Consider the following 15,763-nt stretch of genomic DNA (forward strand, 5'->3'; position numbering starts at 1 on the left):
AAAAGTCATAGAATTTTACATTTGACTTAGAGTGGGAACTCTGTACTTTTACTCTGCACAATGACAATAAAGGTGAATCTGATCAAATGTAAATTATTATTTAGTGCCTGTAGTGCTGCTTTGTATTAGCATACCTTTGCTGTTTGTTTTATGTGTATTGGACAACCCCCTGTTTAAAGCAATCACAAACTTACAGATTTTGATTGATCTTGATACACAGATGTGTGTTGTGCTGAAATAAACCCAATTTCACTTATCTTAGGTGCTGTGAGACTTTTGATGCACAAGAAATCTTAAGAAATGGCCGTTCAGAGAGCATTGTTTTGACAGATGTTGACCAACAAAGTTCTTAAATCATACACAAATCATTAAAACATCCATATTTTGATTGAATATGATGCACAGAAGTGTGTTGTGCTGAAATAAACCCAATTTCACTTATCTTAGGTGCGGTGGGAATTTTGATGCACAAGAAATCTTTAGAAATGGCCGTTCAGAGAGCATTTTTTGACAGATGTTGACCAACAAAAGTTATTAAATCATACACAAACCATTAAAACATCCATATTTTGATTGAATATGATGCACAGAAGTGTGTTGTGCTGAAATAAACCCAATTTCACTTATCTTAGGTGCGGTGGGAATTTTGATGCACAAGAAATCTTCAGAAATGGCCGTTCAGAGAGCATTTTTTGACAGATGTTGACCAACAAAAGTTCTTAAATCATACACAAACCATTAAAACATCCATATTTTTATTGAATATGATACACAGAGGTGTGCTGTGCTGAAATAAACCCAATTTCACTTATCTTAGGTGTTGTGGGACTTTTGATGCACAAGAAATCTTCAGAAATAACTGTTTAGAGAGCATATTTGACAGATATTGACCAACAAAAGTTCTTAAATCATAAACAAACCATTAAAACATCCATATTTTGATTGAATATGATACACAGAGGTGTGCTGCGCTGAAATAACCCCAATTTCACTGATCTTACCTGCCATGGCAAGTTTGATGCACCGGGCATACTCAGAAACTACAATTGAGACACCCATATGGCCAGACAGGCCTAGGTAAGTGTCACACCCATTATTTCATGAAATGTCAACATGTGGCACATATTTTGATACAGGGAATGATAACAAACGTGTTTGTCAAATTTGAGACCTCTAGCTGCTTGTATGTTGTCAGGAGGCGGAGCCAAAGATTGGAAAATGTAGATTTCTAGGGGGCGCTATAGAGTCTATGAATGTGTGAGGTGTGATTTTACATATCTCGTATATTTTATGTCATAGATAGATGTCACATGCCAAATGTAGTCTGTTTATGAGGTATGCAAGTTAGAAATGCTAACCCTAGGTTTAAAAGGCCATAATTTTCATAGGTCAGACAGGCCTTGATAGGATTACACCAGTTAATTCAAGATAGTACCAACATGTGGCACATATTTTGATACAGGTAATGATAACAAACTTGTTTGTCAAATTTGAGACCTCCAGCTGCTTGTATGTTGTCAGGAGGCGGAGCCAAAGATTGGAAAATGTAGATTTCTAGGGGGCGCTATAGAGTCTATGAATGTGTGAGGTGTGATTTTACATATCTCGTATATTTTATGTCATAGATAGATGTCACATGCCAAATTTAGTCTGTTTATGAGGTATGCAAGTTAGAAATGCTAACCCTAGGTTTAGATGGCCATAATTTGCATAGGTCAGACAGGCCTAGATAGGATTACACCAGTTAATTCAAGATAGTACCAACATATGGCACATATTTTGATATACGGGATGATAACAAACTAGTTTGTCAAATTTAGGACATCTAATGACTTGTGTGTTGCCAGGAGGCGGAGCCAAATATAGGAAATATTGGATTTCTAGGGGGTGCTATAGAGTCTGTGAATATGTGAGATGCGATTTAACTACACACTCAAATATAGCTGCTTGTGTGTTGTCAGGAGGCGGAGCCAAAGATTGAAAAAAAAAGGATTTGTAGGGGGTGCTACAGAGTCTGAATATGAGTCCATTTCACTATATTTTGTGTCATCCAAGGATGTTACATGTCAAATTTAATCAGTCATATTCTAGTTAGAAATGCGAAACCAATGTGTACATGTCCATAAATTGCAAAGGTCAGACAGGTCAGATAAACTTACACCAGTAATTTTCAACTAATAACATGTAGCACAAATTGATATAAAGGGCATAGAAATTGGCAACTGGTTTGCCGTATTTGAGACCAGTAGCTGAGTTTGTATTGCTGTAGCTTCCTGGATGTGTGAGGTCATTTCACTTTGAAGTTTCTGAATGTGTGAGGTAATTTCACTCCGATCCCATATTTACTAACCCTAGGTTAATAGGTCATAGGTTAGACAGGCCTTTGTAGGGTCACACCAATTACTTCACAACATTAGCACATATAATGCATGGGATGAAAACAGACTTATCTGAGGTTAATTTAAGCCTTGACCTTGCTGATGAAAACCAGAGTGCAGTCAATCAGTGGTCCAAACATATAGAACCAGTACAAGTGAAAGACAATTCAAGTAATTATTTACATGGAGAGTCCTTTACTATCAAAGATGCTTTAATGTACATTGATACATGAAGGGGATATTGAAGTACTCCCAAAGTCCCAAAGAAGGATGACAATACAATAGTATTATAGTCAATTAACATTATTCAATAAAGAATATGGTTACAATTTCAATCATGATTTAAGGAAATTGACTTTCAAAAACTATTGTAATCAGTAGCGTTTTTAAAGTGATTATGGATTTTTATAGTCTAAGAGCAAAAATAGTAGTACTGCTTAAGCCTATATGATGCACCAAAGTAAATAGGAATGTTGGACATGTCTTAATTCATATTAATTGACATCTACAGACCATAGGCTTTAAGGAAATATATGGTTTAGATGGTCAATTCAGCTGTCCCTTAATAGTGTAGGCCAAAATGTATTAGCTGAACAAAATTCTTCTAAGTTACCCTAGCAACAACCTAGCAACCAACATAAGAACCATAGCAACAACCTAGCAACCATATTAATTACCCTACCAACAACCTCACAACTACCACCACAATGTCAACCGAGCAACCACCATTGCAACCAACATGATTAACCTTGCAACCAGCATAGCAACCACTTTATTTGGAATAGCAACCACCATATCTACTCTAGCAACATCCTAGCAACCACCTGTACAATGCCAACCTAGCAACCACTTTGATAGTCAACCAACATGACTAACCTCGCAACCATCTCAATTACCCTAGCAACCAGCCTAGCAATCACTTAATTTAGTATAGGCACCACCATATCTACTCTAGCAACACCCTAGCAACCTTTTCAGTTACTCTATCACCAACCTAGCAACCAACATGATTGCCCTATAAACCTGCATAGCAACCACCATATATCCCGTAGCAACACCATAGCAACCTTCTCAGTTACCCTAGCAATAGCTTAGCAACCACTACCATAGCAACCCCTATGTTTCACAAAATACCTTTAGAAAGCATCCAGGGTTTCCCGCAGAAAATTGGTTAGTCAAAGTGGTATGGTGGGGTGGGGTGTTCTTGTTTGTGCGATACAATAAAGACTCCACCATACAAACTATACCACACTATACACATTTTTACAAATACGAACAGTGAATTAATGTGTGCAACTTTAACAAACATTATACAAACTATACAACAATGAAGTGGAAAATAATGCAAAAGAAAGAAAAACAACATTTTCAAAATGTGCAAACATAATCACAGTCACTGCTTATGGCAGAGCTGACAGCATCGCTACAGCCATACTCCTTGGTTTAAAAAAACACAATTCAAGGGCCCTTTGATAATTGCACTTTTTAACAAGTGCGGACCATTTATGCTTTCATGCAGGCTATCAGACTGTTGCCCTGCAGCCTGTTCTGCAAGTCTATCTTGATCTATACATGGAGAGTGAATGAAGTTTAGATTATTTTAGACTTTTGTGTAAGATGTGTAAGATTTACACAAACAATGATAAATAAAGCGATGACACCACCCGCTGCAGACCATAGGATGTGAGAATGCGCTCCACAACACAGCTGTAAATGGAAGCAAGGACTGAGGTGTCAAGGCCAGCATGCTTCAGCCCCTTCAGGAAGTGGACAAACAAGGCCTTGTTTACATGCTCGCTGTCTTGTTGTTTGAAGAAAGACACTGCTTTAACAGCTCCTTTGTGTAGGTGTCCTGTTGGAGTCATATAATGAAATGGAATGCATACATCAGGATATCAGGAGCGAGGATCTGTGAAAACATAAGTAGAAGAGAGAAATTTAAGATATGTTTAGAACATTTTGAGCTCCAACACAAAGGCAAAGCAGTTTCAGCCATGCAAACCATATATTTTCTTAAAGCCTGTCACTTGTACATGTGAGTTAACAGACTAGTACATGGCCCACCTTCCTGCAAACTTTGGAGGACATAAATGTATACATGACACTATTTTGTATTGTCAAAGTCAGTAGAAAGGTGGGACTAGGGATGTAACAGTATGAAAATTTAACCTCACGGTTATAGTGACCAAAATTATCACGGTTTTCGGTATTATCACGGTATTTTTAAAAGTGTGTTCAATATGTTCAGAAAGCACTGATAGGCCTACACAAGCTGAAATAGTTTCAACAAGTGTCCCGTTCATGTTTAATTGGGTATGTGCTTATAGCTTAACTTACCATAACATTATTTGGAGGTTGCTATTACTGTTATCTGGATCCAATGAGTGAGACCAGGCTTGAAATTTCACCATTCTGGGGGCAAGGCCACTTGGCCTTCAGTTGAGCATATTTGGTGGAGGGCACAAAGGCCACATGTTAGGGCACCAAGGCCAAAGTTAACTATACAGTAGTAGGCTATAAAAATGATCAAAGTTGTATAGCCTATTCACTGCAGTAGACCTGCATCACTGTATGAAACATTACAAAAACATGAAACATGACATATTACATAGAACTGCAAATGATCTGATCATCTAATATTTACAGATATCTAGGCTATATTTAACATTTATTTTATATTTGGCCTGTTATGAAATCATGTATTGAACAATGTAAGCACAGTTCAGCTTTAAGAAACTCAAATAGCCTAGATGCATGCTTAGCATTTTGTGATCTACTTTCACAAACTCTTAGTCAGCTGTCCTCTGATTTACCGATATTTAGGTGATATTTGTAACATTTATTTTGTATTTGGCCCGTTATGAAATCATGTGGAACAATTTAAACACATTGTAAAACTTAAAGCCCAAATTTGGAGACATCCATGCATGTCGAAATTTACTGCAAATTCAAAACTGGATTACTCTGGAACGGCTAACTGTACAGGTGACTGCTTTACATCTTTGTGTTCGGTAAGGTCTGCTGTTTATTCTGATATATGGTTTGTTATGTGTTAAACGAAAGGTTTGTGAAGTATTTCACCGAGAGGAATGGGTAGGGTGATGGACGCAAAACCTTCAGTAGAATTTATGATTAAATTGAATTATATTATTTACTTTTCTCGCGAACCGTTCACCATAGCAATTCGCGGCTAACATCGTTTAAAAGCTGAGAAAAAGCTCTTTCATGTGATACTGATGTCTGCGTGATAAGTAGGCTCGTTCGCGAGTAGTTCAACTGAGAAGAATGGGTGAATTTAGACGCACTTTCTTTCTTGCGCTGTCACTTTCTCCACTGCATAAAATACTAAATGAATTTGCGCTGTGAATATTTTGACAGGCCATAGGCTAAATGAAAATCGCTATTAGTAGGACGCAAAGCAGGATATTGAAAGAAGGGCACCAAGGCCACCGTGGCCTGTAAACCTCTGATTTTCAAAGGGACATCACGGCCAACGCAACGACGTGGCCGCCGTGAAATTCCTACCCTGAGAAATAAAACTTTAGGCTACTGCTCTTCTGATAACGTGAGTGGAATGGATTTAATGTGGACGCGAAGATAAAAAAGAAAAACGCAGAGCGGCTAAATGATACAGTGCAAGTTTTGCGGTGAAAATGTTCCGCCTTTTAAAATCAGTTGTAGCCTAATCCAAATAGCAGTTAAAACCATTAATTGGACAACAGAATCAGTAGGGTACCAATTTTGCTTCATTGTACCAGGCCTACTGTATGTCAAAAGCAGGCTCGGATGAAGCTGGGAAGGATTAAACACACGGTGTCAACACCGTGGTAATCAACCGTGATAATTATGATATTTCAAAAGAAAACGGTAATTGTTATCGTCAACATTTTTATCACGGTTTATCATTATACCGGTAATCGTTACATCCCTAGGTGGGACATGTCTTAATGTATATTAATTGACATCTAGAGGCTATAGGCTTTCAGAAAATACAGTATATGGTTTAGGTGGTCAATTCAGCTGTCCCTTAATATTATAGCCCTAGATGTTTCAACTGTAAAATGCGTTTCTCGATCTACATTATGGGCCTATGTACGCCTTATGATGCACCAAAGTCAGTAGGAAGGTGGGGCATGTCTTAATGTATATTAATTGACATCTAGAGGCTATAGGCTTTCAGAAAATATATGGTTTAGGTGGTCATTTCAGCTGTCCCTTAATAGTATAGCCCAAGATGTATCAGCTGTACAATGCGTTTCTCGATCTACAATATGGGCCTATGTACGCCTTATGATGCACCAAAGTCAGTAGGAAGGTGGGACATGTCTTAATGTATATTAATTGACATCTAGAGGCTATTTGCGTTCAGAAAATATATGGTTTAGGTGGTCAATTCAGCTGTTCCTTAACAGTATAGCCCAAGATGTATCAGCTGTACAATGCGTTTCTCGATCTACAATATGGGCCTATGTATGCCTTATGATGCACCAAAGTCAGTAGGAAGTTGGGGCATGTCTTAATGTATATTAATTGACATCTAGAGGCTATAGGCTTTCAGATAATATATGGTTTAGGTGGTCAATTCAGCTGTCCCTTAATAGTATAGCCCAAGATGTATCCGCTGTACAATGCGTTTCTCGATCTACAATATGGGCCTATGTACGCCTTATGATGCACCAAAGTCAGTAGGAAGGTGGGACATGTCTTAATGTATATTAATTGACATCTAGAGGCTATTTGCTTTCAGAAAATATATGGTTTAGGTGGTCAATTCAGCTGTCCCTTAATAGTATAGCCTAAGATGGATCAGCTGTACAATGCGTTTCTCGATCTACAATATGGGCCTATGTACGCCTTATGATGCACCAAAGTCAGTAGGAAGGTGGGGCATGTCTTAATGTATATTAATTGTCATCTAGAGGCTATAGGCTTTCAGAAAATATATGGTTTAGGTGGTCAATTCAGCTGTCCCTTAATAGTATAGCCCAAGATGTATCAGCTGTACAATGCGTTTCTCGATCTACAATATGGGCCTATGTACGCCTTATGATGCACCAAAGTCAGTAGGAAGGTGGGACATGTCTTAATGTATATTAATTGACATCTAGAGGCTATTTGCTTTCAGAAAATATATGGTTTAGGTGGTCAATTCAGCTGTTCCTTAACAGTATAGCCCAAGATGTATCAGCTGTACAATGCGTTTCTCGATCTACAATATGGGCCTATGTATGCCTTATGATGCACCAAAGTCAGTAGGAAGTTGGGGCATGTCTTAATGTATATTAATTGACATCTAGAGGCTATAGGCTTTCAGAAAATATATGGTTTAGGTGGTCAATTCAGCTGTCCCTTAATAGTATAGCCCAAGATGTATCCGCTGTACAATGCGTTTCTCGATCTACAATATGGGCCTATGTACGCCTTATGATGCACCAAAGTCAGTAGGAAGGTGGGACATGTCTTAATGTATATTAATTGACATCTAGAGGCTATTTGCTTTCAGAAAATATATGGTTTAGGTGGTCAATTCAGCTGTCCCTTAATAGTATAGCCTAAGATGGATCAGCTGTACAATGCGTTTCTCGATCTACAATATGGGCCTATGTACGCCTTATGATGCACCAAAGTCAGTAGGAAGGTGGGGCATGTCTTAATGTATATTAATTGTCATCTAGAGGCTATAGGCTTTCAGAAAATATATGGTTTAGGTGGTCAATTCAGCTGTCCCTTAATAGTATAGCCCAAGATGTATCAGCTGTACAATGCGTTTCTCGATCTACAATATGGGCCTATGTACGCCTTATGATGCACCAAAGTCAGTAGGAAGGTGGGACATGTCTTAATGTATATTAATTGACATCTAGAGGCTATTTGCTTTCAGAAAATATATGGTTTAGGTGGTCAATTCAGCTGTTCCTTAACAGTATAGCCCAAGATGTATCAGCTGTACAATGCGTTTCTCGATCTACAATATGGGCCTATGTATGCCTTATGATGCACCAAAGTCAGTAGGAAGTTGGGGCATGTCTTAATGTATATTAATTGACATCTAGAGGCTATAGGCTTTCAGAAAATATATGGTTTAGGTGGTCAATTCAGCTGTCCCTTAATAGTATAGCCCAAGATGTATCCGCTGTACAATGCGTTTCTCGATCTACAATATGGGCCTATGTACGCCTTATGATGCACCAAAGTCAGTAGGAAGGTGGGACATGTCTTAATGTATATTAATTGACATCTAGAGGCTATTTGCTTTCAGAAAATATATGGTTTAGGTGGTCAATTCAGCTGTCCCTTAATAGTATAGCCTAAGATGGATCAGCTGTACAATGCGTTTCTTGATCTACAATATGGGCCTATGTACGCCTTATGATGCACCAAAGTCAGTAGGAAGGTGGGGCATGTCTTAATGTATATTAATTGACATCTAGAGGCTATAGGCTTTCAGAAAATATATGGTTTAGGTGGTCAATTCAGCTGTCCCTTAATAGTATAGCCCAAGATGTATCAGCTGTACAATGCGTTTCTCGATCTACAATATGGGCCTATGTACGCCTTATGATGCACCAAAGTCAGTAGGAAGGTGGGGCATGTCTTAATGTATATTAATTGTCATCTAGAGGCTATAGGCTTTCAGAAAATATATGGTTTAGGTGGTCAATTCAGCTGTCCCTTAATAGTATAGCCCAAGATGTATCAGCTGTACAATGCGTTTCTCGATCTACAATATGGGCCTATGTACGCCTTATGATGCACCAAAGTCAGTAGGAAGGTGGGACATGTCTTAATGTATATTAATTGACATCTAGAGGCTATTTGCTTTCAGAAAATATATGGTTTAGGTGGTCAATTCAGCTGTTCCTTAACAGTATAGCCCAAGATGTATCAGCTGTACAATGCGTTTCTCGATCTACAATATGGGCCTATGTATGCCTTATGATGCACCAAAGTCAGTAGGAAGTTGGGGCATGTCTTAATGTATATTAATTGACATCTAGAGGCTATAGGCTTTCAGAAAATATATGGTTTAGGTGGTCAATTCAGCTGTCCCTTAATAGTATAGCCCAAGATGTATCCGCTGTACAATGCGTTTCTCGATCTACAATATGGGCCTATGTACGCCTTATGATGCACCAAAGTCAGTAGGAAGGTGGGACATGTCTTAATGTATATTAATTGACATCTAGAGGCTATTTGCTTTCAGAAAATATATGGTTTAGGTGGTCAATTCAGCTGTCCCTTAATAGTATAGCCTAAGATGGATCAGCTGTACAATGCGTTTCTTGATCTACAATATGGGCCTATGTACGCCTTATGATGCACCAAAGTCAGTAGGAAGGTGGGGCATGTCTTAATGTATATTAATTGACATCTAGAGGCTATAGGCTTTCAGAAAATATATGGTTTAGGTGGTCAATTCAGCTGTCCCTTAATAGTATAGCCCAAGATGTATCAGCTGTACAATGCGTTTCTCGATCTACAATATGGGCCTATGTACGCCTTATGATGCACCAAAGTCAGTAGGAAGGTGGGACATGTCTTAATGTATATTAATTGACATCTAGAGGCTATTTGCTTTCAGAAAATATATGGTTTAGGTGGTCAATTCAGCTGTTCCTTAACAGTATAGCCCAAGATGTATCAGCTGTACAATGCGTTTCTCGATCTACAATATGGGCCTATGTATGCCTTATGATGCACCAAAGTCAGTAGGAAGTTGGGGCATGTCTTAATGTATATTAATTGACATCTAGAGACTATAGGCTTTCAGAAAATATATGATTTAGGTGGTCAATTCAGCTGTCCCTTAATAGTATAGCCCAAGATGTATCCGCTGTACAATGCGTTTCTCGATCTACAATATGGGCCTATGTACGCCTTATGATGCACCAAAGTCAGTAGGAAGGTGGGACATGTCTTAATGTATATTAATTGACATCTAGAGGCTATTTGCTTTCAGAAAATATATGGTTTAGGTGGTCAATTCAGCTGTCCCTTAATAGTATAGCCTAAGATGGATCAGCTGTACAATGCGTTTCTCGATCTACAATATGGGCCTATGTACACCTTATGATGCACCAAAGTCAGTAGGAAGGTGGGGCATGTCTTAATGTATATTAATTGACATCTAGAGGCTATAGGCTTTCAGAAAATATATGGTTTAGGTGGTCAATTCAGCTGTCCCTTAATAGTATAGCCCAAGATGTATCAGCTGTACAATGCGTTTCTCGATCTACAATATGGGCCTATGTACGCCTTATGATGCACCAAAGTCAGTAGGAAGGTGGGACATGTCTTAATGTATATTAATTGACATCTAGAGGCTATTTGCTTTCAGAAAATATATGGTTTAGGTGGTCAATTCAGCTGTCCCTTAACAGTATAGCCCAAGATGTATCAGCTGTACAATGCGTTTCTCGATCTACAATATTGGCCTATGTACGCCTTATGATGCACCAAAGTCAGTAGGAAGTTTGGGCATGTCTTAATGTATATTAATTGACATCTAGAGGCTATAGGCTTTCAGAAAATATATGATTTAGGTGGTCAATTCAGCTGTCCCTTAATAGTATAGCCCAAGATGTATCAGCTGTACAATGCGTTTCTCGATCTACAATATGGGCCTATATTTAGCACAGCGACAACCATATCTAGCAAAATCACAGTAAAAGTAATGTAAAAGTGATGTAAAATACCTGCCAATTGTCCTCTGTATCCACCGCTGCAGTAGACCATGATGTGAGGATGCACTCCATAACACAGCTGTTAATGGAAGCAAGGACTGAGGTGTCAAGGCCAGCATGCTTCAGCCTCTTCAGGAAGTAGACAAATGAGTAGCCAAACAAGGACAATCAAGGCCTTGCTTACATGCTGGCTGTCTTGTAGTTTGACACCACTCTCCTTTCTGTGAGTGTTCTGTTGGAGTCATATAATGAAGTGCAATCCATACATCAGGATATCAGGAGCAAGGATCTGTGAAAACATAAGTAGAGGGGAGAAAAAAAGACATAAAGATATGTCGAGAAAACATTGCAGGACCATCCCTAAACAACACATCAGGACACCTTTCTTTCCTTTTTCATTTGATCACTACTGCAATTCATAGACATATGTTGTATACAGGTGAGACAAGGGTAATACCGATGTGGGTATTTATGCAATTATAGAATAGGCTACTAAAATATAACTCCACAACTTCAAGTGTCAAGACTGTAGTTTTGGAGGAGTATTTGTAGTTCTTATGCAGGAAAATCAGTATAGGCTACTTTGGACATTAAAAGCTGCATGCACTACGTAGTACACACATGCGTACAATGCATTATTTTGGAGATAGAAATGTTGTACTGCTTTGTTTTTCTGAAAAACGGTAGTAGCCTATAACAGAATTTTTTGTCACATGAATTACCCAGACCCAAAGAAACAAATAGCTTATTACGTGAAACTGACCTGCTTATAATTTAATGTCAAAGACCATCTCAACTAATTGAAAAGCAGGATTGTATCACCATCACACTCATTCTGATAATTTAACCATAACGTGTCGTGAACAATGATTTATTTGGCTAATTATCACGTATTTGTCCACGTCTTTTACCATTATAAGACATTGAATTGTACTAAGAAATTGCTCATTTCAATTACCCAGACCCAAAGAAACAAATAGCTTATTACATGAAACTGACCTCATTATAATTTAATGTCAAACACCATGTCAACTAATTGAAAAGCAGGATTGTATCACCATCGCATTCATTTCGATAAGACATTGACTAAGAAATTGCACTAATTTCGCGTGATTCTAGTTGTTTTACAGCATAAAGGAGTTTTAGTCAGGATAACTATCTCTATATTTTGTTCGAAACAACAAAAAACAACAACATTATTATTATTATTTACTAAATTTACGTAGTTTAACTTACCTTACCCCACACGGCCAGCTCTACGATGCGTTTCCACTTTCTTGTGGTGGCCTGTGTCACATGACAGCAACCAGCCTATCACACTGGGGCTCTTATACGGGGCTCTTCGGCGTTTTTCGAGCGTTTTCATACCTCATAAAATCTGCAGATGACACAGCAATAGTGGGGTTAATACAGAATAGCGAGGAGACCAACTACAGGGCCTGGGTGGATCGATCAATTCGCGAAATGGTGTAGGTCCAGCTGTCTTCTTCTAAATATACAGAAAACAAAGCAAATAATAATAGACTACAGTACAGAACTGGGAGCCAGCCCCCCCAGTGTATGGTTAAAAATGGTGAGGATGTTGTGATTGTAGTCGAGTACAAGTACTTAGGCACAATAATAGATAATAAGTTGCAATGGGACAGTAATACCAACACCATCTATAAAAAGGGGCTGCAGAGGCTGCATTTTATGTGCAAACTAAGACAATTTAGAGTGGATAGAGATATGTTACTTTTCTATCATTCATTTGTGGAGAGCATGCTATTTTTTTGTTGTGTTACCTGGTATTTCTCTTTGTCAGTGACCAAAAAGAAAACAAACTGAGCAAGATAGTTAACATGGCCAGCAAGGTTGAGGGGCAAAAACTAGACAGTATTGCTACGACCTGTGAAAGAAGGGTGTTGATGAAAGGTCATGCAATTAATAGAGATATGTCACATCCCATACACCAGGTTCAGGCTACCTTCTTTCCAAACAAATTGAGCCAGTTGGTAATTCATTCCAACTAGCATTATATTGATGAACAAGACGTTAACTGCAGGACCATGCACTTTCTTTCCAGCTGGACTATCACAGTATGCACAACTGTACTTTATCATTCTATACATGTGTAGTGGGGTCTGTGCCTTCTGCCCTGATGTTGAGTATGTGTGGGGGTGTGGTAGGGTGGGGGCGGTTGCGGTGAGGGAAATTCTGGTCTATATTCCGTCTTGTATTCAGTCTTGTCTAACTGTCTACTGTATGGCGCAGAACAATTTTCTGAAAGGACAAATAATAAATCTATCTATCTATTATTTTAGAAGATTTTGGTTTGATTTTGGTTTGAACACCTTTCTACGAAAATCAAGCTTGGGATAAAATAATTATACACTACTCACCCTGGGGCTCATATAGGGTTTTTCCTCTAGACCCTGCAAGTGGCAATAAAGACAATTTAGACCACCATGGCGTAAAGTATATAAGCATACTTAAAATGGAACAAGTACAAAAAATCATATACAGACATAAACACAATCATACACAATCATAAATTTTTCGCCTGTTGGACAATTCAACCATCCACACTCATCCCTCTCCTCCCAAGGGACATATGTATCTCTTTGCATTCAACGTAGTTTTCAACAACAACAATAACAAACAGCAACAAAGCTTTTCTACATATGGGTGTAGAATTTTTGATAACATATGGCTCCTTTTATCCTAAAGAATGTCTAATACATACCGACTGGCTCATCAAAACAGGAAAGGCTATCCAGACCAAGTCCATGTAGATCCTTCACAGTTGAAAATGAAGAGGCCTTATCTGAAAAAGATCAATAGAAACCTTACTCTAAATACCCATCCAAGAACAATTACTATGTGTTCTCCTTTTCTTCAGTAGCAAATACACTGCCCATGAATCAGAAATATATTGGTGTCCCAATATAATGTTTACTCATAACAGCTGGCAATAGTGATTGCATGCAGATAAGTAACCGTGCAGCAAGATTGTGTCAGCTTAATGTTACAGTTTGTGGCATGGGACAGTTAGGAAACAGTAGGTGAATGGCGTGGGTCAGCATAGGAGACGGTAGACGAATGGTGCTGGACAGTAGGCAAGAGGCAAAATATAGTAGGCGAGTGGCGCAGGACAGTAAAGGAGACAGTAGGAGAGTGGCATGGAACAATAGGAAACAGACACGTCACCAACAACAGTGCGAGTGGCCTACTGTAATTACTGCTATTATCATTATTATGTATTATTATCAATTTGTTTTGTTATAGGCTAGACACACATTCCATATTCACTGTATAGGCTATTTCTGTCACTGTACACGTCATCTGGAAAACTTGCCTATGTATTTAACTGTTGTACATAATTAATCTTGATCGTCTACATAACTGCTTCTTTGCACTTCTGGTTGGATGTCAACTGCATTTCATTGGCTCTGTACTTGTAGCCTACTCTTTTAAATTACAATAAAGTTGAATCTAATCTAAATCTAGCTTAATCTAATCTCTAATATTATGGGCCACACACATTGCAATTCTATATTGAATTAAACCCCTCTCTTAATCAGGTTAAAGAAATACAATATTATATTATAAGTGAATATCTAACATCCGGAGAACTGCTGTATCAAAATACAATTGTTTTATACCTGATATGTGGCCTAAAACAATGCCCGTTTCGCAACGAAATCTATTCACGTTCATCATGATTATCGATTATACATGCCTGGCTGATAGGCTACCTCCCAGCTGTTAGCTGTAGCCCACACTAACAATATTACGCTAATTTACACAGACAACAGCTGTTTTACAGATTAATGTAACATTACATCATGCACGTTAGCTAAATTATAAGTTGTGCACGCCTACTCTGAATTCACAGTATTGCCCATGCATAGGCTACTATTTCATGTTAAATCAACTTTAAAATGTTTTGCTCAATTGCTAGCAAAATAATCATGCTAGCGGCAGTAGCAAAGCTCACCTCATTTCCCATTTGGATTCTTCTTTTTTCTCCGTCCCTGCTCGGTTATTGTTTCTGGATTCTGGGGTTCAGGCTTCTCAAACTGCTAGCCAGAAGGTGGCTCCTTCTAATCCACAACTCAAAACAGGCTTAAGAGTGTGAAACTGCACGTCAAAAGCATCAAATAACATTCTCCCCATTTTGTGAGGTCAGGCTTTTTTGACAGATGACGTGGTTCTGTTGGCTCGTTGAAAGCGAAATACAACGTGATAGTAACACGATAATTACGTTTTGCTCAACACGTTTTTTAACAAGGAAACGTGTTACACAACACGTCCCAATAGATTAATTAACGTGACAGTGACACGTTCAGACGTGAGACTGGGTTGGATGTGCAGTGTAGTGACACAGAGGAAAGAGAAGTACAGGTGGATTCGGAGGAGGTGGACAGAGACGTTACGGAGGAGGAGGAGACGTTACCCAGCAGGGACAAATTGAGGAAGAGGTCAGCTACTGTAAATGTTAGCAGAATGAAGAGGGACGTTTCATGCAGGGAGGGCTGTTGTATGTGTGTGTGGAGGGCTGGGTGACCACCAGGGTAGGAATTTCACGGCGGCCATGGCTGTCGTAGCCCCTTGCGTTGGCCCTGACGCCCCTTTGAAATTCAGAGGTTTACAGGCCACGGTGGCCTTGGTGCCCCCTTCTTTAAATATTCTGCTTTGCGTCCTACTAATAGCGATATA

At 38.7% G+C, this 15,763-nt stretch overlaps 1 long non-coding RNA gene across 1 annotated transcript; it reads right to left on the bottom strand.

Moving 5' to 3' along the window:
• Window positions 1-3,364: 3,364 nt before the first annotated feature.
• Window positions 3,365-15,403, bottom strand: LOC143121914 (uncharacterized). Its single transcript, XR_012986557.1, has 5 exons — window positions 15,042-15,403; window positions 13,788-13,868; window positions 13,444-13,476; window positions 11,075-11,351; window positions 3,365-4,287 (listed from the first exon to the last, which is right to left on the bottom strand). It is a non-coding gene; the product is annotated as an uncharacterized LOC143121914 (long non-coding RNA).
• Window positions 15,404-15,763: the final 360 nt, after the last annotated feature.

Source organism: Alosa pseudoharengus, unplaced genomic scaffold (genome assembly GCF_046254945.1).
Source record: "Alosa pseudoharengus isolate Yale_2024_CS ecotype anadromous, Long Island Sound unplaced genomic scaffold, YU_APseudo_1.1 YU_APseudo_1.1_scf_13, whole genome shotgun sequence".
NCBI lineage: Eukaryota > Metazoa > Chordata > Actinopteri > Clupeiformes > Clupeidae > Alosa > Alosa pseudoharengus.